Source organism: Phyllobates terribilis, unplaced genomic scaffold (genome assembly GCF_046119375.1).
Source record: "Phyllobates terribilis strain yellow unplaced genomic scaffold, ASM4611937v1 Scaffold_121__1_contigs__length_5197421, whole genome shotgun sequence".
Lineage (NCBI taxonomy): Eukaryota > Metazoa > Chordata > Amphibia > Anura > Dendrobatidae > Phyllobates > Phyllobates terribilis.
Window position 1 is genome coordinate 2,359,244 of NW_027362881.1, and position 23,147 is coordinate 2,382,390.

Genomic DNA, 23,147 nt, shown 5'->3' on the forward strand with positions numbered 1-23,147 from the left:
GCAGAGATCCATCCCCTGCCCCTCCCCCCACCCCGCTGTACACTCAAACTGCGTATTAACATTAATTTTCATCATTACTGAGAAAAAATCCAGTTATGATTTTGGTGCACGAACAGTTATCGAACATAACCTCGAACAGCCGAATTTTTCTCAAATTGTTCGTGTTCGCCGACCGGCTCGAACACCGCCCAAAACAACTCGAATTTGAGATTGGCGAACAGTTCGAGTAGAACAACGCTCATCTCTAGTCATTAAGTGGGTGCGTCAATGTACGGTGTGTGCTAGATCAAAGTCTTCACATACTCCTGCAGCGGGGTTGCTTTGCCCTCTGGAGGTTCCTAGTGCACCTTGGACACATCTGGCTATGGACTTTATTACTGACCTTCCCCCCTCTGAGGGTTTCACAGTCATCTGGGTGGTCGTGGACCGTTTTAGCAAGATGTGTCACTTGGTTCCTTTCATCAAACTGCCCTGCGCTAAGACACTCGCTAAGGCCTTTGTCAAGGAAATTGTCAGACTACATGACGTTCCTACTGACATTGTTTCGGATAAGGGACCTCAGTTAGTGGCTCGTTTTTGGCGTGCTTTTTGTGACAGGTTGGGAGTTCATTTGTCGTTTTGATCCGGATATCATCCTGAGTATAATGGCCAGACAGAAAGGAAGAATCAGGATGTTGAGCAGTTCTTGAGTTGTTTTGTGGCAGACAATCAGGAGGGGTGGTCTGAGTTTCTGCCACTTGCTGAGTTTGCTCTTAACAACCATACATCCTCTTCTGCTGGTTGTTCGCCTTTTTTTGGTTGTTCTGGGAGACATCCGTCTTTTGGGTCATTCTCCAAATTGGTATCGGCTGTGCCTGAGGAGGAGAGTTTTTCCGGTGACTTGGAGAGAGTTTGGACGGATGTGCGTGGTAATCTTCAGGAGGCTAACAAAAAATCTAAGAGGTACTTTGATAGGAAACGGCAAGAGGTTTTGTTTGCTATTGGTGACATGGTTTGGTTGTCCTCTAAGAATCTGCGGTTGAGGATTCCTTCTAAAAAATTGGGTCCCAAGTTTGTAGGGCCCTTTAAGGTGCTTCAGGTAGTTAACCAATCTGCTGTTAGGTTGGAGGTTCCTACCTCCTGGAAGATTAATCCGGTGTTTCATGTTTCTCTGTTGAAAAGAGCTTATGTGTCGGATGGAGACGTCTCTGCCACTGTTCCTCCGGTGGTGGAGGACGGGGAATACGAAATTTCCCGCATCCTAAATTCTAGATGGTATAGAGGGAGTTTGCAGTATCTCGTCACTTGGAAAGGTTTCGGACCCGAGGATAACTCATGGGTGAGGGCGGATGATATTTCTGCTTCCAGACTTGTCAGAGCGTTTCACAAGAGGTTTCCTGATAAGCCTGGGCCTAGGGGATCCGGAGGATCCTCATAGAAGAGGGGGTACTGTTAGAACTCTCCTGTTAGGTTTTTTCTATCTTGCTGGTCACATGACCTTGTTTGCCTATTTAATCCTGCTCCGCCCTCCTGGCCTTGCTGGACTTCATTGTAATTTCTGCTCTTAAGTTAGCCTGGTGCTTAGTTACCTATCTCAGTCAGTTTAGCTAGGTGTTCGGACCTTTATGTTCTATGTTGTGTGTTTGTCTTTTACTGCTACAATTTCTGCTAGGAGGTGCCCAACTTTATCCCAGTCCCTAGTTCTTGTAGGGATCCCTCCCTTGCATCTATAGGTCTTCGTACAGACAAGCCGAGGACTTTAGCGGGTCTGATCGCAGGATCAGGTTCCGCGTTACATCGTAGGGATCTAGCTTAGTTCTATTGTAGGGACAGATATCCTTTCTTTCCTTAGTGCTTACAGCAGATCATAACACAAGGGGCATTGACATTGTCTTTTTATTCCACTGCGACCTCCACCACTCTTACAAGGGGCATTGATATTGTCTTTTTAGTCCACTGCGAACTCCACCCCTCTCCAAGGGGCATTTAAACCATCTTGTTAAGCTACTCTGACCTCTACGTGACTTCGAAGGGGCATTGACATTGTCTTTTTATTCAACTGTAACCTCCACCAATCTTCCAAGGGGCATTGATATTGTTTTTTTACTCCTCTGCGACCTCCACCACTCTGCCAGGGGGCAATAAAACCGTCTTGAAAAGTTACTGTGACCACCACGTCTCATCCAAGGGGCGTTAAAACCGTCTGGTTATTCCACTCTGAACTCCACAGCTCTTCTAAGGGGCATTATTATTGTCTTTTTATTCCACTGTAACCTCCACCTCTCTTCCAAGGGGCATTGATATTGTCTTTTTATTCCACTGCGACCTTCACCAGTCCTCCAAGGGGCATTAAAACCATCTTGTTAATCTACTGTGACCTCCATGTCTCTTCCACAGGGCATTGGTATTGTCTTTTAATTCCACTGGAACATCCACCACTCTTAAAAGAAGCATTGATATTGTCTTTTTAATGCACTGCGACCTCCACCACTCTTCCAAGGGGCATTAAAACCGTATTGTTAAGGTACTGTGACCTCCACGTCTCTTCCAAGGTGCATTTAAATCGTAAATTTAAACCACTTTGAACTCCACAGCTCTTGCAAGGGGCATTGATATTGTCTTTTTATTCCACTACGACTTCCACAACTCTCCCAAGGTGCATTAAAAACATTTTGTTTAGCTACTGTAACGTCCATGTCTATTCCACGGTGCATTGATATTGTCTTTTTATACCACTGAATCCTCCACCACTCTTCCAAGGGGTATTGATAATTTCTTTTTATTCCACTGCGACTTCCACCTCTCTTCTAAGGGGCATTGATATTGTCTTTTTAATCCACTGCGACCTCCACCACTCTTCCAAGAGGCATTAAAACGGTCTTGTTAAGCTACTGTGACCTCCACATCTTTTACAAGGGGCATTAAAACCATCTGGTTAAACCACTCTGAACTCCACAGCTCTTCCAAGGGGCATTGATATTGTCTTTTTTATTCCACTGTAACCTCCACCATTCTTCCAAGGGGTATTGATATTGTCTTTTTAATGCACTGCGACCTCCACCACTCTTCCAAGGGGCATTAAAACCATCTGGTTAAAACACTCTGAACTCCATAGCTCTTTCAAGAGGCATTGATATTGTCTTTTTATTCCACTGTAACGTCCACCACTTTTCCTATGGGAATTGATATTGTCTTTTTATTAATATTATTATTATTATTATTATTTATTATTATAGCGCCATTTATTCCATGGCGCTTTACATGTGATAGGGATATACATAACAAAAGCATTTACATAATCTTAACAAAACGAGTCAGCGACTGGTACAGGAGGAGCGAGGACCCTGCCCGCGAGGGCTCACATTCTAGAAGGGATGGGTGAGGATACATTAGGTGAGGGTAGAGCTGGTCGTGCGGCAGTGGTTACTGCAGGTTGTAGGCTTGTCGGAAGAGGTGGGTCTTCAGGTTTCGTTTGAAGGTTTCCATGGACGGGAAGAGTCTGATGTGTTGGGGTAAAGAGTTTCAGAGTAGGGGGGATGCACGGGAGAAGTCTTGTATACGATTGTGGGAGGAGGAGATAAGAGGGGAGTAGAGAAGGAGATCTTGTGAGGATCGGAGGTTGCGTGCAGGTAAGTACTGGGAGACTAGGTCACAGATGTATGGGGAAGACATGTTGTGGATGGCTTTGTATGCCATGGTTAGAGTTTTGTACTGGATTCTCTGGGCAATGGGGAGCCAGTGAAGAGATTGACAGAGAGGAGAGGCCGGGGAATAGAGGGGGGACAGGTGAATTAGTCGAGCAGCAGAGTTTAGGATAGATTGGAGAGGCGCAAGAGTGTTGTAAGGGAGGCCACGGAGCAAGAGGTTGCAGTAGTCGAGGCGGGATATGATGAGGGCATGCACTAGTGTCTTTGCAGAGTCTTTGCTGAGGAATGCACGGATCCGGGAGATGTTTATGAGTTGGAGTCGGCAGGAAGTTTAAAGGGCTTGGATATGTGGCTTGAAGGAGAGATCAGAGTCCAGGGTTACTCCAAGGCAGCGAGCTTGTGGGACTGGGGAGAGTGAACAGCCATTGACGTTGATGGCTAGGTCAGATTGGGGATGTGAATGAGAGGGTGGAAAGATGATGAACTCTGTTTTATCCATGTTGAGCTTTAGAAATCTGTCAGAGAAGAAGGATGACATGGCGGACAGACATTGTGGGATTTTGGTTAGTAGGGAGGAGATATCGGGTCCAGAGAGGTAGATCTGTGTGTCGTCAGCATAGAGGTGATACTGAAAACCGTGAGACTCTATGAGCTGTCCCAGGCCAAAGGTGTAGATGGAGGAGAGCAGAGGTCCTAGAACTGAACCTTGGGGGACACCGACAGATAGGAGGCGAGATGAGGAGGTGGTGCGTGAGTGGGAGACGCTGAATGTCCTGTCTGTTAAATATGAGGAGATCCAAGATAGAGCCAAGTCCGTGATGCAAAGAGATGAGAGAATCTGGAGTAAATGTTAATGGTCCACTGTGTCAAAGGCGGATGACAGGTTCAGAAGGAGGAGGATGGAGTAGTGTCGCTTGGATTTGGCATTTAGTAGGTCATTGGTGACTTTGGTCAGGGCAGTTTCAGTCGAGTGATGCGGTCGGAAGCCAGATTGCAGGCGGTCGAAGAGGGAGCAGGAGGAGAGGTGGGAGGACAGTTCAAAGTGGACATGTTGTTCTAGTAGTTTTGAGGCAAAGGGGAGGAGTGATATGGGGCGGTAGCTAGTCAGAGAGGAAGGGTGAAGGGAGGGCTTTTTGAGGATGGGTGTGATTGCGGCATGTTTGAAACATGAGGGGAAGACACCGGTTGTTAGTGACAGATTGACGAGGTGGGTTAGGGTTGGGATGAAGACTGTGGTAAGGTTAGTGATGATGTGGGATGGGATTGGGTCAAGTTCGCAGGTGGTGAGGTGTGATTTGGAGAGTAAAGAGGAGACTTGACCTTCTGTAATGGTGGAGAAGTGGGGTTTGGAGGAGGAGGGTTGAATAGATATGAGGAGGGGTTGTGTGGATTTTAGGCAAAAGTTTTGTCTGATGGTGTCAATCTTCTGTTTGAAGAATGAGGCAAAGTCGTCGGCTGAGATGAGAGAAGAGGGAGGAGGTGCTGGGGGACGAAGGAGAGAGTTTAAAGTGTTAAATAGATGTTTAGGGTTGTGAGATACGGAGGATATGAGAGATGAGAAGTAGGTTTGTTTTGCTGTAGTGAGTGCGGACTTGAAATTAGTGAGGGATTGCTTGAATGCGATGAAGTGCTCGATGGAGTGAGACGTTTTCCATCTCCGCTCCGCAACCCTGGAGGCCCGGCACAGTTCTTTAGTAAGTTTAGTGTGCCAGGGTTGCCTGTTGAATGTGCGAGATGTGGTGTGTGTGAGAGGGGCGATCGAGTCTAGAGCTGCAGCTATTGTGGTGTTTTATGAAGCAGCAGCAACGTCTGCATCGTGTATGGAATTTATGTCTGTAAGAGGGAGTAGGGATTCAGAGAGTGAGTATAAGTCAAGGTGTTTGAGATTTCTGCGAGGGTATGCAAGTTTGTGGAGTGGGGATTGTTGCCCCGGGGAGGGGAGAGAAGAGAATGTAAGTAGGCTGTGATCAGAGAGAGGGAGAGGTGAGTTAGAGAGGTTAGATAGGGAACAGAGGCGGGTGAAGATGAGGTCCAGTGTGTGGCTATCTTTGTGGGTGGGTGTGGAAGACCATTGAGTGAGTCCGAAGGAGGAAGTGAGAGATAGGAACTTAGAGACAGACGAGTGGGAAGTGTTAATGGGGATGTTGAAGTCACCCATTATGATAGTGGGGATGTCAGTGGAGAGGAAGTTGAGCAGCCAGGTGGTGAAGTGGTCTAAGAAGGTGGTGGCTTGCCCTGGGGGTCGGTAAACGACGGCCAGTTGTAGGTTGGTGGGGGAATAGATGTGCACTCAGTGCACCTCAAAAGAGGGGAGTGTAACAGAGGGTGGCAGTGGGATTTGGGTGAAAGCGCAGTGTTCTGATAGGAGAAAACCTACGCCTCCGCCATGTTTGCCTTTGGGGCGGGGGGTGTGGGAAAGGTGGAATCCGCCATATGAAAGTGCAGCTGGGGAGGCTGTGTCAGAGGGGGTGAGCCAGGTTTCAGTGATGGCGAGGAAGGAAAGTTTGTTTGTAATGAAAAGATCGTGGATGAAGGAAAGTTTGTTGCAGACAGAGCGAGCGTTCCATAGAGCTCCTGTTAGAGCAACTAAGGGAGTGGGGAATGGTTGGATGGGTATGAGCTTAGAAAGGTTGCGACAGTTTGTGGAAGGTCGTGTATAGGAGGAAGAAGTAACTGTGGGGATATGGTGTGGAGGACCAGGATTTGGAGTGATATCTCCAGCAGTGAGGAGGAGCAGAGAAAGTGTTAGCAGGTGGGAGCAAGAGAGAGCATGAGGTGGCTGTCTGTGTTTGGAGATCCAGAATTGAATGTTTAGGAATAATTTGGAGGAGGAGGTGAGATGAATGGGGAGGATGGAGGGAGAGATGAAGAGTTTCTTACTAGGTGTAGGTTTTGAGGGGTTACTAGAGAGTGGAGGACTATAGAGGAAAAAGTGAGAGCTAACAGAAACATAGTTAAAAGAGAGTAAGTGGTCAAAGTGTTGGTTACCTGACTCCTGCCCTGACTAACTGCCTCTGAAATAACTGCCACTTATCTCCGAAGCCACTTTGCACAAAAAGACAAGTGCACACCCCAGCACAAGTGCACCCCTTACAGAGCTTCTAAATATATAGGGCGCATTAAAGTATCAGGTGAAGGGCATTGTGGGAGCTGCATATGCCTAAATTAGCAGCTGGTCGTCTCACCAGGAGATGGCTGGGTGATCAAACACAGAGCTAGGTCTCTAGTCTCTGCAGTTTAGCACCTCTAAAAATCAGATAAGATCTATAGTGGGGAAGGGACAGACATATGTGGGTATTGAATGGAGTGGGACACATAAAGCAGAGAAGTTATGCAAAGCATGTACCAGTGAGGTGAATCAGCAAAGCAGAGCATTAGATTACAGCAGACACAGCAAGCAGAGAAGTTATGCAGAGCATGAACCAGTGAGGTGAATCAGCAAAGCAGAGCATTAGATTACAGCAGACACAGCAAGCAGAGAAGTTATGCAGAGCATGAACCAGTGAGGATATTCCACTGCGACCTCCACCACTCTTCCAAGGGGCATTGATATTGTCTTTTTATTCCACTGCGACCTCCGCCACTCTTCTAAAGGGCATTGATATTGTCTTTTATTCCACTGCGACCTCCACCACTCTGCCAAGGGGCAATAAAACCGTCTTGTTAAGCTACTGTGATGGCCACGTCTCTTACACGGGGCATTGATATTGTCTTTTTATTCCACTGTAACCTCCACCACTCTTCCAAGAGGCAATGATATTGTCTTTTTATTCCACTGTAACCTCCACCACTCTTCGAGGGGCATCGATATCGTCTTTTTATTCGACTGCGACCTCCACCACTCTTCCAAGGCTCATTGATATTGTCTTTTTAATCCACTGCGACCTCCACCACTATTCCAAGGGGCATTAAAACCGTCTTGTTAAGCTACTGTGACCTCCACGTCTCTTCCAAGGGGCACTAAAACCTTTTGGTTAAACCACTGTACTCCACAGCTCTTCCAAGGGGCATTGATATTGTCTTTTTATTTCACTGTAATTCCACCACTCTTTTAAGGGGTATTGATATTGTATTTTTATTCCACTGTGACCTCCACCACTCTTCCAAGGGGCATTAAAACCGTCTGGTTAAACCGCTCTGAGCTCCACAGCTCTTCCAAGGGGCATTGACATTGTCTTTTTATTCCATTGTAACCTTCTGCACTCTTCCAAGTGCATTGATATTGTCTTTTTATTCCACTGTAACCTCCACCACTCTTCCAAGGGGCATTGATATTGTCTTTTTAATCCACTGCGACCTCCATCACTCTTCCAAGAAGCATTGAAACCGTCTTCTTAAGCTACTGTGACCTCCATGTCTATACCACGGTGCATTAAAACTTTCTGGTTAATCCACTGTAAACTCCACAGCTCTTCCAAGGGGCATTGATATTGTCTTTTCATTTTACTGCGACCTCCACCACTCTTCCAAGGGGCATTGATATTGTCTTTTTATTTAATTGGAACGTCCACCACTCTTCCAAGGGGCATTGATATTGTCTTTTTATTCCACTGTAACCTCCACCATTCTTCCAAGGGACATTGATATTGTCTTTTTATTCCACTGTAAACTCCACCACTCTTCCAAGGGGCATTGATATTGTCTTTTTATTCCACTGTATCCTCCACCACTCTTCCAAGGGGCATTGATATTGTCTTTTTATTCCACTGCGACCTCTAACACTCCTCCAAGGGGCTTTAAAACAGTCTTGATAAGCTTCTGTGACCTCCACGTCTCTTCCAAGGGGCATTAAAACCGCATGGTTAAACCACTCTCAACTCCACAGCTCTTCCAAGAGGCATTGATATTGTCTTTTTATTCAACTGTAACCTCCACCACTCTTCCAAGGGGATTTGATAGTCTTTTTAATCCACTGCGACCCCCACCACTCTTCCAAGGGGCATTAAAACCATCTTGTTAAGCCACTGTGACCTCCACGTCCCTTCCACGGGTCATTGATATTGTCTTTTTTTTCCACTGCGACCTCCACCACTCTTCCAAGGGGATTTGATAGTCTTTTGATTCCACTGCGACCTCCAGCACTCTTCCAATTGGCATTAAAACCGTATTGTTAAGCTACTGTGACCTCCACGTCCCTTCCACGTGGCATTGATATTGTCTTTTTATTCTGCTCCAACCTCAACCACTTTTCCAAGGGGCATTGATATTGTCTTTTTAATCCACTGCGACCTCCACCACTCTTCCAAGAGGCATTAAAACAGTCTTGATAAGCTACTGTGACCTCCACGTCTCTTCCAAGGGGCATTGATATTCTATTTTTATTCCACTGCGACCTTCACCCCTCTTCCAAGGAACATTGATATTGTCTTTTTTTTCCACTGTAACCTCCACAACTCTTCCAAGGGGCATTGATTTTGTCTTTTTAATCCACTGTGACCTCCATCACTCTTCCAAGAAACATTAAAACCATCTTGTTTAGCTACTGTGACCTCCACGTCTATTCCACGGTGCCTTAAAACCTTCTGGTTAAACCTCTGTGAACTCCACATCTCTTCCAAGTGGAATTGATATTGTCTTTTTATTCCACTGCGACCTCCACCACTCTTCTAAAGGGCATTGATATTGTCTTTTTAATCCACTGCGACCTCCACCACTCTTCCAAGGGGCATTAAAACAGTCTTGATAAGCTACTGTGACCTCCACGTCTCTTCCAAGGGGCATTAAAACCGTCTTCTTAAGATTATGTGACCTCCACGTCTCTTCCAAGGGGCATTAAAACCGTCAATTTAAGCCACTCTGAACTCCACAGCTCTTGCAAGAGGCATTGATATTGTCTTTTTATTCCACTGTCACCTCCACCACTCTTCCATGGGGCATTGATTTTGTCTTTTTAATCCACTGCGACCTCCATCACTCTTCCAAGAAGCATTAAAACCATCTTGTTTAGCTACTGTGACCTCCACGTCTATTCCACGGCGCCTTAAAACCTTCTGGTTAAACCACTGTGTACTCCACAGCTCTTCCAAGGGGCATTGATAATGTCTTTTTATTCCACTGTAACCTCCAACACTCTTCCAAGGGGCATTGATTATGTCCTTTTATTTTACTGCAACCTCCACCAGTCTTCCAAGGGGCATTAATATTGTTTTTTTACTTCACTGCGACCTCCGCCACTCTTCCAAGGGTCATTGATATTGTCTTTTTATTTCACTGTAACCTCCACCACTTTTACAAGGGGCATTGATATTGTCTTTTTATTCCACAGCGACCTCCACCTCTCTTCCAAGGGGCATTAAAACCATCTTGTTAAGCTACTGTGACCTCCAAGTCTCTTCCACGAGGCACTGATATTGTCTTTTTATTCCACTGTGACCTACACATCTCTTCCAAGGGGAATTGATATTGTCTTTTTATTCCACTGCGACCTCCACCACTTTTCTAAGGGGCATTGATATTGTCTTTTTAATCCACTGCGACCTCCACCACTCTTCCAAGGGGCATTAAAACAGTCTTGATAAGCTACTGTGACCTCCACGTCTCTTCCAAGGGGCATTAAACCGTCTGGTTCAACCACTCTGTACTCCACAGCTCTTCCAAGAGGCATTGACATTTTCTTTTTATTCGACTGTAACCTCCATCACTCTTCCAAAGGGATTAAAACCGTCTTCTTAAGATACTGTGACCTCCAAGTCTCTTCCAAGGAGCATTAAAACCGTGAATTTAAACCACTCTGAACTCCACAGGTCTTGCAAGAGGCATTGATATTGTCTTTTTATTCCACTGTAACCTCCACCACTCTTCCATTGGGCATTGATTTTGTCTTTTTAATCCACTGCGACCTCCATCACTCTTCCAAGAAGCATTAAAACTATCTTGTTTAGCTACTGTGACCTCCACGTCTATTCCACGGCGCCTTAAAACCTTCTGGTTAAACCACTGTGTACTCCACAGCTCTTCCAAGGGGCATTGATAATGTCTTTTTATTCCACTGTAACCTCCAACACTCTTCCAAGGGGCATTGATTATGTCTATTTATTTTACTGCGACCTCCACCACTCTTCCAAGGGGCATTAATATTGTCTTTTTATTCCACTGCGACCTCCACCACTCTTCCAAGGGTCATTGATATTGTCTCTGTTTTCCACTGCGACCTCCACCACTCTTTCAAGGGGCTTTGATATTGTCTTTTTTATCCACTGCAACCTCCATCACTCTTCCAATGGGCATTAAAACCGTCTTGTTATGCTACTGTGACCTCCACGTCCCTTCCACAGGTCATTGATATTGCCTTTCTATTCCATTGCGACCTCCACCACTCTTCCAAGGGGCATTAAAACCGTCTTATTAAGCTACTGTGACCTCCAAGTCTCTTCCAAGGGGAATTAAAACAGTCTGGTTAAACCGCTCTGAGCTCCACTGCTCTTCCAAGGGGCATTGACAATGTCTTTTTATTCCATTGTAACCTTCTGCACTCTTCCAAGTGCATTGATATTGTCTTTTTATTCCTCTGCAACGTCCACAACTCTTCCAAGGGGCATTAAAACCATCTTGTTAAGCTACTGTGACCTCCAACTTTCTTACACAGGGCATTGATATTGTCTTTTATTCCACTGTAACCTCCACCACTCTTCCAAGGGGCATTGATATTGTCTTTTTATTCCACTGTAACCTCCACCAATCTTCCAAGGGGCATTGATATTGTCTTTTTATTCCACTGCGACCTCCACCAATCTTCTAAGGGGCATTGATATTGTCTTTTAAATCCACAACGATCTACACCACTCTTCCAAGGGGCATTAAAACAGTCTTGTTAAGCTACTGTGACCTCCTCGTCTCTTCCAAGGGGCATTAAAAGCGTCTGGTTAAACACTCTGAACTCCACAGCTCTTACAAGAAGCATTGATATTGTCTTTTTATTCGACTGTAACATCCACCACTCTTCCAAGCGGCATTGATATTGTATTTTTATTCCACTGTAACCTCCACCACTCTTCCAAGGGGCATTGATTTTGTCTTTTTAATCCACTGCAACCTCCATCTCTCTTCCAAGAAGCATTAAAACCATCTTATTTAGCTATTGTGACCTCCACGTCTATTCCACGGTGCCTTAAAATCTTCTGGTTAAACCACTGTGAACTCCACAGCTCTTCCAAAGGGCATTGATATTGTCTTTTTATTCCACTGTAACCTCCACCACTCTTCCAAGAGGCATTGATATTGTATTTTTGTTTTACTGCGACCTCCACCACTCTTCCAAGGGGCATTAATATTGTCTTTTTATTCCACTGCGACCTCCACCACTCTTCCAAGGGTCATTGATATTGTCTTTTTATTCCACTGTAACCTCCACCAATTTTCCAAGGGGCATTGATATTGTCTTTTTATTCCACTGTAACCTCCACCACTCTTCCAAGGGGCATTAAAACCATCTTGTTAAGCAACTGTGACCTCCACGTCTCTTCCAAGGGGCATTAAAACCGTCAATTTAAACAACTCTGAACTCCACAGCTCTTGCAAGAGGCATTGATATTGACTTTTTATTCCACTGTAACCTCCACCACTCTTCCAAGGGGCATTGATTTTGTCTTTTTAATCCACTGCTACCTCCATCACTCTTCCAAGAAGCATTAAAACCATTTTGTTTAGCTACTGCGACCTCCACGTCTCTTCCAAGGGGCATTAAAACCGTCTGGTTAAACACTCTGAACTCCACAGCTCTTACAAGAGGCATTGATATTGTCATTTTATTCGACTGTAACATCCACCACTCTTCCAAGCGGCATTGATATTGTCTTTTTATTCAACTTCGACCTCCACCACTCTTCCAAGGGGCATTGATATTGTCTATTTAATCAACTGCGACATCCACCTCTCTTCCAAGGGGCATTAAAACCGTCTTGAGAAGCTACTGTGACCTCCACGTCCCTTCCACGGGGCATTGATATTGTCTTTTTATTCCACTGCGACCTTCACCACTCTTCCAAGGGGCATTGATATTGTCTTTTTAATCCACTGCGACCTCCACCACTCTACAAAGGGGCATTGATATTGTCTTTTTAACCCACTGTGACCTCCACGTCTCTTCAAAGTGGCATTAAAACCGTCAATTTCAACCACTCTGAACTCCACAGCTCTTCAAAGTAGCACTGGTATTGTCTTTTTATTCCACTCTAACCCCCACCCCTCTTCCAATGGGCATTGACATTGTCTCTTTATTCCACTGCGAACTCCACCACTCTTCCAAGGGGCATTAAAACCATCTTGTTAAGCTACAGTGACCTCCACAACTCTTCCATGGGTCATTGATATTGTCTTTTTATTACACTCTAACCTCCACCACTCTTCCAAGGGACATTGATTTTGTCTTTTTATTCCACTGCGACCTCTACCACTCTTCCAATGGGCATTGATATTGTCTTTTTAATCCACTGCAACCTCCACCACTCTTCCAAGGGGCATTAAAGCAGTCTAGTTAAGCTACTGTCACGTCCATGTCTATTCCACGGGGCATTGATATTGTCTTTTTATTCCTCTGTAACCTCCACCACTTTTCCAAGTGGCATTGACATTGTCTTTTTATTCCACTGCGACTTCCAGCTCTCTTCTAAGGGGCATTGATTTTGTCTTTTTAATCCACTGCGACCTCCACCACTCTTCCAAGGGGCATTAAACCAGTCTTGTTAAGCTACTGTGACCTCCACGTCTCTTCCAAAGGGCATTAAAACCGTATGGTTAAACTGCTCTGAACTCCACAGCTCTTCCAAGGGGCATTGATATTGTCTTTTTCTTCCACTGTAACCTCCACCTCTCTTCCAAGGGGCATTGATTTTGTCTTTTTATTCCACTGCGACCTCCACCACTCTTCCAGTGGGCATTGTTATTGTCTTTTTAATCCGCTGCAACCTCCACCACTCTTCCAAGGGGCATTAAAACCATCTTGTTAAGCTACTGTGACCTCCACGTCCCTTCCACGGGGCATTGATATTGTCTTTTTATTCAACTGCGACCTCCACCACTCTTCCAAGGGGCATTGATATTGTCTTTTTAATCCACTGCGAGCTCCACCACTCTTACCAGGGGCATTAAAACCGTCTTGTTATGCTACTGTGACGTCGACTTCTCTTCCAAGGGGCATTAAAACCATCTGGTTAAACCACTCTGAACTCCACAGCTCTTCCAAGGGGCATTTGCATTGTCTTTTTATTCCACTCTAACCTCCAACAATCTTCCAAGGGGCATTGATATTGTTTTTTTTATTCCACTGCGACCTCCACCACTCTTCCAAGGGGCATTAAATCCATCTTGTTAAGTTACTGTGACCTCCACGTCTCTTCCAAGGAGCATTAAAACCGTTTGGTTTTACCACTCTGAACTCCACAGCTCTTCCAAGGGGCAATATTATTGTCTTTTTATTCCACTGTAACCTCCACCATTCTTCCAAGGGGCATTGATATTGTCTTTTTATTCCACTGCGACCTCCACCAGTCTTCCAAGGGGCATTCATATTGTCTTTTTAATCCACTGCGACCTCCATCACTCTTCCAAGAGGCATTAAAACCATCTTGTTAAGCTACTGTGACCTCCACGTCTCTTCCACGTGGCATTGATATTGTCTTTTTATTATACTGTAACCTCCACCACTGTTCCAAGTTGCATTGATATTGTCTTTTTATTCCACTGTAACCTCAATCACTCTTCCAAGGGGCATTGATATTGTCTTTTCATTCAATTGTATCCTCCACCACTCTTCCAAGGGGCATTGATATTGTCTTTTTATTCCACTGCGACCACCACCACTCTTCCAAGGGGCATTCATATTGTCTTTTTAATCCATTGCGACCTCCACCACTCTTCCAAGGGGCATTAAAACAGTTTTGTTAAGCTACTGTCACCTCCACGTCCCTTCCAAGGGGCATTAAAACCGTCAATTTAAACCACTCTGAACTTCACAGCTCTTGCAAGGGGCATTGATATTGTCTTTTTATTCCAATGTAACCTCCAGCACTCTTCCAAGGGGCATTGATATTGTCTTTTTATTTCACTCCAACTTCCAACTCTCTTCCAAGGGGCATTAAAACCGTCTTGTTAAGCTTCTGTGACCTCCACGTCTCTTTCACGGGGCATTGATATTGTCTTTTCATTCCACTACGACTTCCACCACTCTCCCAAGGTGCATTAAAAACATCTTGTTTAGCTACTGTAACGTCCATGTCTATTCCACTGGGCATTCATATTGTCTTTTTATTCCACTGTATCCTCCACCACTCTTCCAAGGGGTATTGATATTGTCTTTTTATTCCACTGCGACTTCCACCTCTCTTCTAAGGGGCAATTATATTGTCTTTTTAATCCACTGCGACCTTCACCACTCTTCCAAGAGCCATTAAAATAGTCTTGTTAAGCTACTGTGACCTCCACATCTCTTCCAAGGGGCATTAAAACCATCTGGTTAAACCACTCTGAACTCCACAGCTCTTCCAAGGGGCATTGATATTGTCTTTTTTATTCAACTGTAACCTCCACCATTCTTCCAAGGGGTATTGATATTGTCTTTTTAATGCACTGCGACCTCCACCACTCTTCCAAGGGGAATTAAAACCATGTGGTTAAACCACTCTGAACTCCATAGCTCTTTCAAGAGGCGTTGATATTGTCTTTTTATTTCAATGTAACCTCCACCATTCTTTCAAGGGGGATTGATATTGTCTTTTTATTCCAATGCGACCGCCACCACTCTTCCAAGGGGCATTAAAACTGTCTTGTTAAGCTACTGTGACCTCCACGTGTCTTCCACGGGTCATTGATATTGTCTTTTTAATCCACTGTGACTTCAACCCCTTTTCCAAGGGGCATTAAAACCGTCTTGTTAATCTACTGTGACCTCCAGGTCTCTTCCAAGGGGCAATAAAACCATCTGGTTAAACCACTCTGAACTCCGCAATTTTTCCAAGGGGCATTGATATTGTCTTTTTATTCCACTGTAACCTCCACCACTCTTCCAAGGGGCATTGACATTGTCTTTTTATTCCACTGCGACCTCCATCATTCTTCCAAGGGGCATTGATATCATCTTTTTATTCCACTGCCACCTCCACCCCTCTTCCAAGGGGCATTGATATTGTCTTTTTAACCCACTGCGACCTCCACCACTTTTCCAAGGGTCATTAAAAACGTCTTTTTAAGCTACTGTGACCTCCACATCACTTCCAATGGGCATTAAAACCGTCTGGTTAAACAACTCTGAACTCCACAGCTCTTCCAAGGGGCATTGGTATTGTCTTTTTATTCCACTCTAACCTCCACCACTCTTCCAAGGGGCAATGACAGTGTTTTTTTATTCCACTGCGACCTCCACCACTCTTGCAAAGGGCATTCATATTGTCTTTTTAATACACTGCGACCTCCACCACTCTTCCAAAGGGCATTAAAACCATCTTGTTAAGCCACTGTGACCTCCAGGTCTCTTCCTCCGTGCACTGATATTGTCTTTTTATTCCACTGCGACCTCCACCACTCTTCCTCATGGCATTCATATTGTCTTTTTAATCCATTGCAACCTCCACCACTCTTCCATGTGGCATTAAAACCGTCTTGTTAAGCTACTGTGACCTCCACGTCTCTTCCAAGGGGCATTAAAACCGTATGGTTAAACCAATCTGAACTCCACAGATCTTCCAAGGGGCATTGATATTGTCTTTTTATTCCACTGTATCCTCCACCACTCTTCCAAGGGGCATTGATATTGTCTTTTTATTCCACTGCGACCTCCACCACTTTTCCAAGGGGCATTAAAACCGTTTGGTTAAACAACTCTGAACTCCACAGCTCTTCCAAGGGGCATTGGTATTGTCTTTTTATTCCACTCTAACCTCCACCACTCTTCCAAGGGGCAATGACAGTGGTTTTTTATTCCACTGCGACCTCCACCATTCTTCCAAGGGGCATTAAAACTGTCTTGTTATGCTACAGTGACCTACACATCTCTTCCACGGGGCATTGATATTGTCTTTGAATTCCACTGTAACCTCCACCACGCTACCAAGGGGCATTGATATTGTATTTTTATTCCACTGCGACCTCCACCACTCTTGCAAATGGCATTGATATTGTCTTTTTAATACACTGCGACCTCCACCACTCTTCCAAAGGGCATTAAAACCATCTTGTTAAGCCACTGTGACCTCCAGGTCTCTTCCTCCGTGCACTGATATTGTCTTTTTATTCCACTGCGACCTCCACCACTCTTCCTCATGGCATTCATATTGTCTTTTTAATCCATTGCAACCTCCACCACTCTTCCATGTGGCATTAAAACCGTCTTGTTAAGCTACTGTGACCTCCACGTCTCTTCCAAGGGACATTAAAACCGTATGGTTAAACCAATCTGAACTCCACAGATCTTCCAAGGGGCATTGATATTGTCTTTTTATTCCACTGTATCCTCCACCACTCTTCCAAGGGGCATTGATATTGTCTTTTTATTCCACTGCGACCTCCACCACTTTCCCAAGGGGCATTAAAACCGTCTTGTTAAGCTACTGTGACCTCCATGTCTCTTCCACAGGGCATTGATATTGTCTTTTTATTCCACTGGAACCTCCAACACTCTTCCAAGGTGCATTGATATTGTCTTTTTATTCCACTGAGACTTCAATCACTCCTTCAAGGAGCATGGAGATGGTCTTTTTAATCCACTTCGACCTCCACCACTCTTCCAAGGGGCATTAAAGCAGTCTTGTTAATCTACTGTGACCTCCACGTCTCTTCCAAGGGGCATTAAGACCGTCAATATAAACCACTCTCAACTCCACAGCTCTTGCAAGGGACTTTGATATTGTTTTTTATTCCACTGTAACCTCCAACACTCTTCATAGGGGCATTGATATTGTCTTTTTATTCCACTGCGACTTTCACCTCTCTTAGAAAGGACATTAAAACCGTCGTGTTAAGTTACTGTGACATCCACGTCTCTTTCACGGGGCATTGATATTGTCTTTTTATTCCACTGTAAACTACACCACTCTTTCAAGAGGCATTGATATTGTCTTTTTAATCCACTGCGACCTCCACCACTCTTCCAAGAGGCATTAAAACAGTCTTGCTAAGCTACTGTGACCTCCACATCTCTTCCAAGGGGCATTAAAACCGTCTGGTTAAACCACTCTGAACTCCACAGCTCTTCCAATGTGCATTGATATTGTCTTTTTATTCCACTGTAACCTCCACCATTCTTCCAAGGGGTATTGATATTGTCTTTTTAATGCACTGCGACCTCTACAACTCTTCCAAGGGGCATTAAAACCATCTGGTTAAACCACTCTGAACTCCATAGCTTTTTCAAGAGGCATTGATATTGTCTTTTTATTTCACTGTAACCACCACCACTCTTTCAAGGGGCATTGATATTGTCTTTTTATTCCACTGCGACCTCCACCACTCTTCCAAGGGGCATTAAAACTGTCTTGATAAGCTACTGTGACCTCCACGTGTCTTCCACGGGGCATTGATATTGTCTTTTTAATCCTCTATGACCTCCACCACTTTTCCAAGGGGCATTAAATCCGTCTTGCTAATCTTCTGTGACCTCCACAGCTCTTTCAAGTGGCATTGGTGTTGTCTTTTTATTCCACTCTAACCTCCACCACTCTTCCAAAGGGCATTGACATTGTCTTTTTATTCCACTGCGACCTCCACCTCTCTTCTAAGGGGCATTGATATTGTCTTTTTAATCCACTATAACCTCCACCACATTTCCTATGGGAATTGATATTGTCTTTTTATTATTATTATTATAATTTATTATTATAGCTCCATTTATTCCATGACACTTTACATGTGATAGGGATATACATAACAAAAGCATTTACATAATCTTAACAAAACGAGTCAGCGACTGGTACAGGAGGAGCAAGGACCCTGCCCGCGAGGGCTCACATTCTAGAAGGGATGGGATAGGATACATTAGGAGAGGGTAGAGCTGGTCGTGCAGCGGTGGTTACTGCAGGTCGTAGGCTTGTCGGAAGAGGTGGGTCTTAAGGTTTCTTTTGAAGGTTTCCACGGTCGGCAAGAGTCTGATTTGTTGGGGTAGAGAGTACCAGAGTAGGGGGGATGCACGGTAGAAATCTTGTATACGATTGTGGGAGGAGGAGAAAAAAGGGGAGTAGAGAAGGAGATCTTGTGAGGATCGGAAGATGCGTGCAGGTAAGTACCGGGAGACTAGGTCACAGATGTATGGGGTAGACAGGTTGTGGATGGCTTTGTATGCCATGGTTAGAGTTTTGAACTGGATTCTCTGCGCAATGGGGAGCCAGTGAAGAGATTGACAGAGAGGAGAGGCCGGGGAATAGCGAGGGGACAGGTGAATTAGTCGAGCAGCACAGTTTAGGATAGATTGGAGAGGCACAAGAGTGTTGTAAGGGAGGCCACGGAGCAGGAGGTTGCAGTAGTCGAGGCGGGATATGATGAGGGCATGCACTAGTGTCTTTGCAGAGTATTTGCTGAGGAATGCACGGATCCGGGAGATGTTTTTGAGTTGGAGTCGGCAGGAAGTGGAAAGGGCTTGGATATGTGGCTTGAAGGAGAGATCAGAGTCCAGGGTTACTCAAAGGCAGCGAACTTGTGGGACTGGGGAGAGTGAACAGCCATTGACGTTGATGGCTAGGTCAGATGGGGGATGTGAATGAGAGGGTGGAAAGATGATGAACTCTGTTTTATCCATGTTGAGTTTTAGAAATCTGTCAGAGAAGAAGGATGACATGGCGGACAGACATTGTTGGATTTTGGTTAGTAGGGAGGAGATATCGGGTCCAGAGAGGTATATCTGTGTGTCGTCAGCTTAGAGGTGATACTGAAAACCGTGAGAATCTATGAGCTGTCCCAGGCCAAAGGTGTAGATGGAGAAGAGCAGAGGTCCTAGAACTGAACCTTGGGGGACACCGACAGATAGGGGGCGAGATGAGGAGGTGGTTCGTGAGTGGGAGACGCTGAATGTCCTGTCTGTTAAGTATGAGGAGATCCAAGATAGAGCCAAGTCCGTGATGACAAGAGATGAGACAATCTGGAGTAAGAGGGAATGGTCCACTGTGTCAAAGGCAGATGACAGGTCCAGAAGGAGGAGGTTGTAGTAGTGTCGCTTGGATTTGGAATTTAGTAGGTCGTTGGTGACTTTGGTGAGGGCAGTTTCAGTCGAGTGATGCGGTCGGAAGCCAGATTGCAAGCAGTCGAAGAGGGAGCAGGAGGAGAGGTGGGAGGACAGTTCAAGGTGGACATGTTGTTCTAGTAGTTTTGAGGCAAAGGGGAGGAGTGATATGGGGCGGTAGCTAGTCAGAGAGGAAGGGTCAAGGGAGTGCTTTTTGAGGATGGGTGTGATTGCGGCATGTTTGAAACATGATGGGAAGACACCGGTTGTTAGTGACAGATTGAAGAGGTGGGTTAGGGATGGGATGAAGACTGTGGTAAGGTTAGTGATAAGGTGGGATGGGATTGGGTCAAGTTCGCAGGTGGTGAGGTGTGATTTGGAGAGTAAAGAGCAGACTTGACCTTCTGTAATGGTGGAGAAGTGGGGTTTGGAGGAGGAGGGTTGAATAGATATGAGGAGGGGTTGTGTGGACTTTAGGCAAAAGTTTTGTTTGATGGTGTCAATCTTCTGTTTGAAGAATGAGGCAAAGTCGTCGGCTGAGATGAGAGAAGAGGGAGGAGGTGCTGGGGGACGAAGGAGAGAGCTGAAAGTGTTAAATAGCTGTTTAGGGTTGTGAGGTAGGGAGGATATGAGAGATGAGAAGTAGGTTTGTTTTGCTGTAGTGAGTGCGGACTTGAAATTAGTGAGGGATTGCTTGAATGCGATGAAGTGCTCGATGGAGTGAGACCTTTTCCATCTCCGCTCCACAACCCTGGAGGCCCGGCGCAGTTCTTTAGTAAGTTTAGTGTGCCAGGGTTGCCTGTTGAATGTGCGAGATGTGGTGTGTGTGAGACGGGCGATCGAGTCTAGAGCTGCAGCTATTGTGGTGTTATATAAAGCAGCAGCAATGTCTGCGTCGTGTAAGGAATTTATGTCTGTAAGAGGGAGGAGGGATTCAGAGAGTGAGTGTAAGTCAAGGTGTTTGAGATTTCTGCGAGGGTGTGCAAGTTTGTGGAGTGGGGATTGTTTCCCCGGGGAGGAGAGAGAAGAGAATGTAAGTAGGCTGTGATCAGAGAGAGGGAGAGGTGAGTTAGAGAGGTTAGATAGGGAACAGAAGCGGGTGAAGATGAGGTCCAGTGTGTGGCTATCTTTGTGGGTGGGTGTGGAAGACCATTGAGTGAGTCCAAAGGAGGAAGTGAGAGATAGGAACTTAGAGACAGACGAGTGGGAAGTGTTAATGGGGATGTTGAAGTCACCCATTATGATAGTGGGGATGTCAGTGGAGAGGAAGTGAAGCAGCCAGGTGGTGAAGTGGTCTAAGAAGGTGGTGGCTTGCCCTGGGGGTCGGTAAACGATGGCCAGTTGGAGGTTGGAAGGGGAATAGATGCGCACATAGTGCACCTCAAAAGAGGGGAGTGTAACGGAGGGTGGCAGTGGGATTTGGGTGAAAGCGCAGTGTTCTGATAGGAGAAAACCTACGCCTCCGCCATGTTTGCCATTGGGGTGGGGGGTGAGGTAAAGGTGGAATCCGCCATATGAAAGTGCAGCTGGGGAGGCTGTGTCAGAGGGGGTGAGCCAGGTTTCAGTGATGGCGAGGAAGGAAAGTTTGTTTGTAATGAAAAGATCGTGAATGAAGGAAAGTTTGTTGCAGACAGAGCGAGCGTTCCATAGAGCTCCTGTTAGAGCAACTAAGGGAGTGGGGATTGGTTGGATGGGTATGAGGTTAGAAGGGTTGCGACAGTTTGTGGAAGGTCGTGGATAGGAGGAAGAAGTAACTGTGGGGAAATGGCGAGGAGGACCAGGATTTGGAGAGATTTCTCCAGCAGTGAGGAGGAGCAGAGAAAGTGTTAGCAGGTGGGAGCAAGAGAGAGCATGAGGTGGCTGTCTGTGTTTGGAGATCCAGGATTGAAAGTTTAGGAATAATTTGGAGGAGGAGGTGAGATGAATGGGGAGGATGGAGGGAGAGATGAAGAGTTTCTTACTAGGTGTAGGGATTTGAGGGGATACTAGAAAGTTGAGGACTATAGAGGAAAAAGTGAGAGCTAACAGAAACATAGTTAAAAGAGAGTAAGTGGTCAAAGTGTTGGTTACCTGACTCCTGCCCTGACTAACTGCCTCTGAAATAACTGCCACTTATCTCCGAAGCCACTTTGCACAAGAAGACGCGTGCACACCCCAGCGCAAGTGAACCCCTTACAGAGCTTCTAAATATATAGGGCACATATTGTCTTTTTAATCCACTGAGACCTCCACCAATCTTCGAAGGGGCATTAAAACAGTTTTGATAAGCTACTGTGACCTCCACGTCTCTTCCAAGGGGCATTAAAACCGTCTGGTTAAAACACTCTGAACTCCACATCTCTTCCATGCGGCATTGATATTGTCTTTTCATTCCACTGTAACCTCCACCAATCTTCCAAGGGACATTAAAACAGTCTTGTTAAGCTACTGTGACCTCCACGTCTCTTCCAAGGGGCATTAAAACCGTCTGGTTAAACCACCCTGAACTCCACAGCTCTTCCAAGGGGCATTGATATTGTCTTTTTATTCCCCTGCAACCTCCACCACTCTTCCAAGGGGCATTAAAACCGTCTTGTTAAGTTACTGTGACCTCCACGTCTCTTCCAAGGAGCGTTAAAACCGTCTGGTTATACCACTCTGAACTCCACAGCTATTTCAAGGGGCACTATTATTGTCTTTTTATTCCACTGTAACCTCCACCACTCTTCCAAGGGGCATTGATATTATCTTTTTATTCCACTGTTACCTCCACCAGTCCTCCAATAGGCATTAAAACCGTCTTGTTAAGCTACTGTGACCTCCACGTCTCTTCCACAGGTCATTGAAATTGTCTTTTTATTTCACTGTAACCTCCACCACTCGTCCAAGGGGCATTGATATTGTGTTTTTATTCCACTGCGACCTCCACCACTCTTTCAAGGGGCATTCATATTGTCTTTTTAATCCACTGCGACCTCAGCCACTCTTCCAAGGGGCATTAAAACCGTCTTGTTAAGCTACTGTCACCTCCACGTCCCTTCCAAGGGGCATTAAAACCGTCAATTTAAACCACTCTGAACTCCACAGCTCTTCCAAGGGGCATTGATAATGTGTTTTTATTCCAATGTAACCTCCAGCACTCTTCCAAGGGGCATTGATATTGTCTTTTTATTCCACTGCAACTTCCACCTCTCTTCCAAGGGGCATTAAAACCGTCTTGTTAAGCTATTGTGACCTCCAAGTCTCTTTCACGGGGCATTGATATTGTCTTTTTATTCCTCTGTAACCTCCACCACTCTTCCAAGGGGCATTGATATTGTCTTTTTATTCCACTGGGACATTCACCACTCTTCCAAGTGGCATTGATATTGTCTTTTTAATCCACTGCGACCTCCACCAATCTT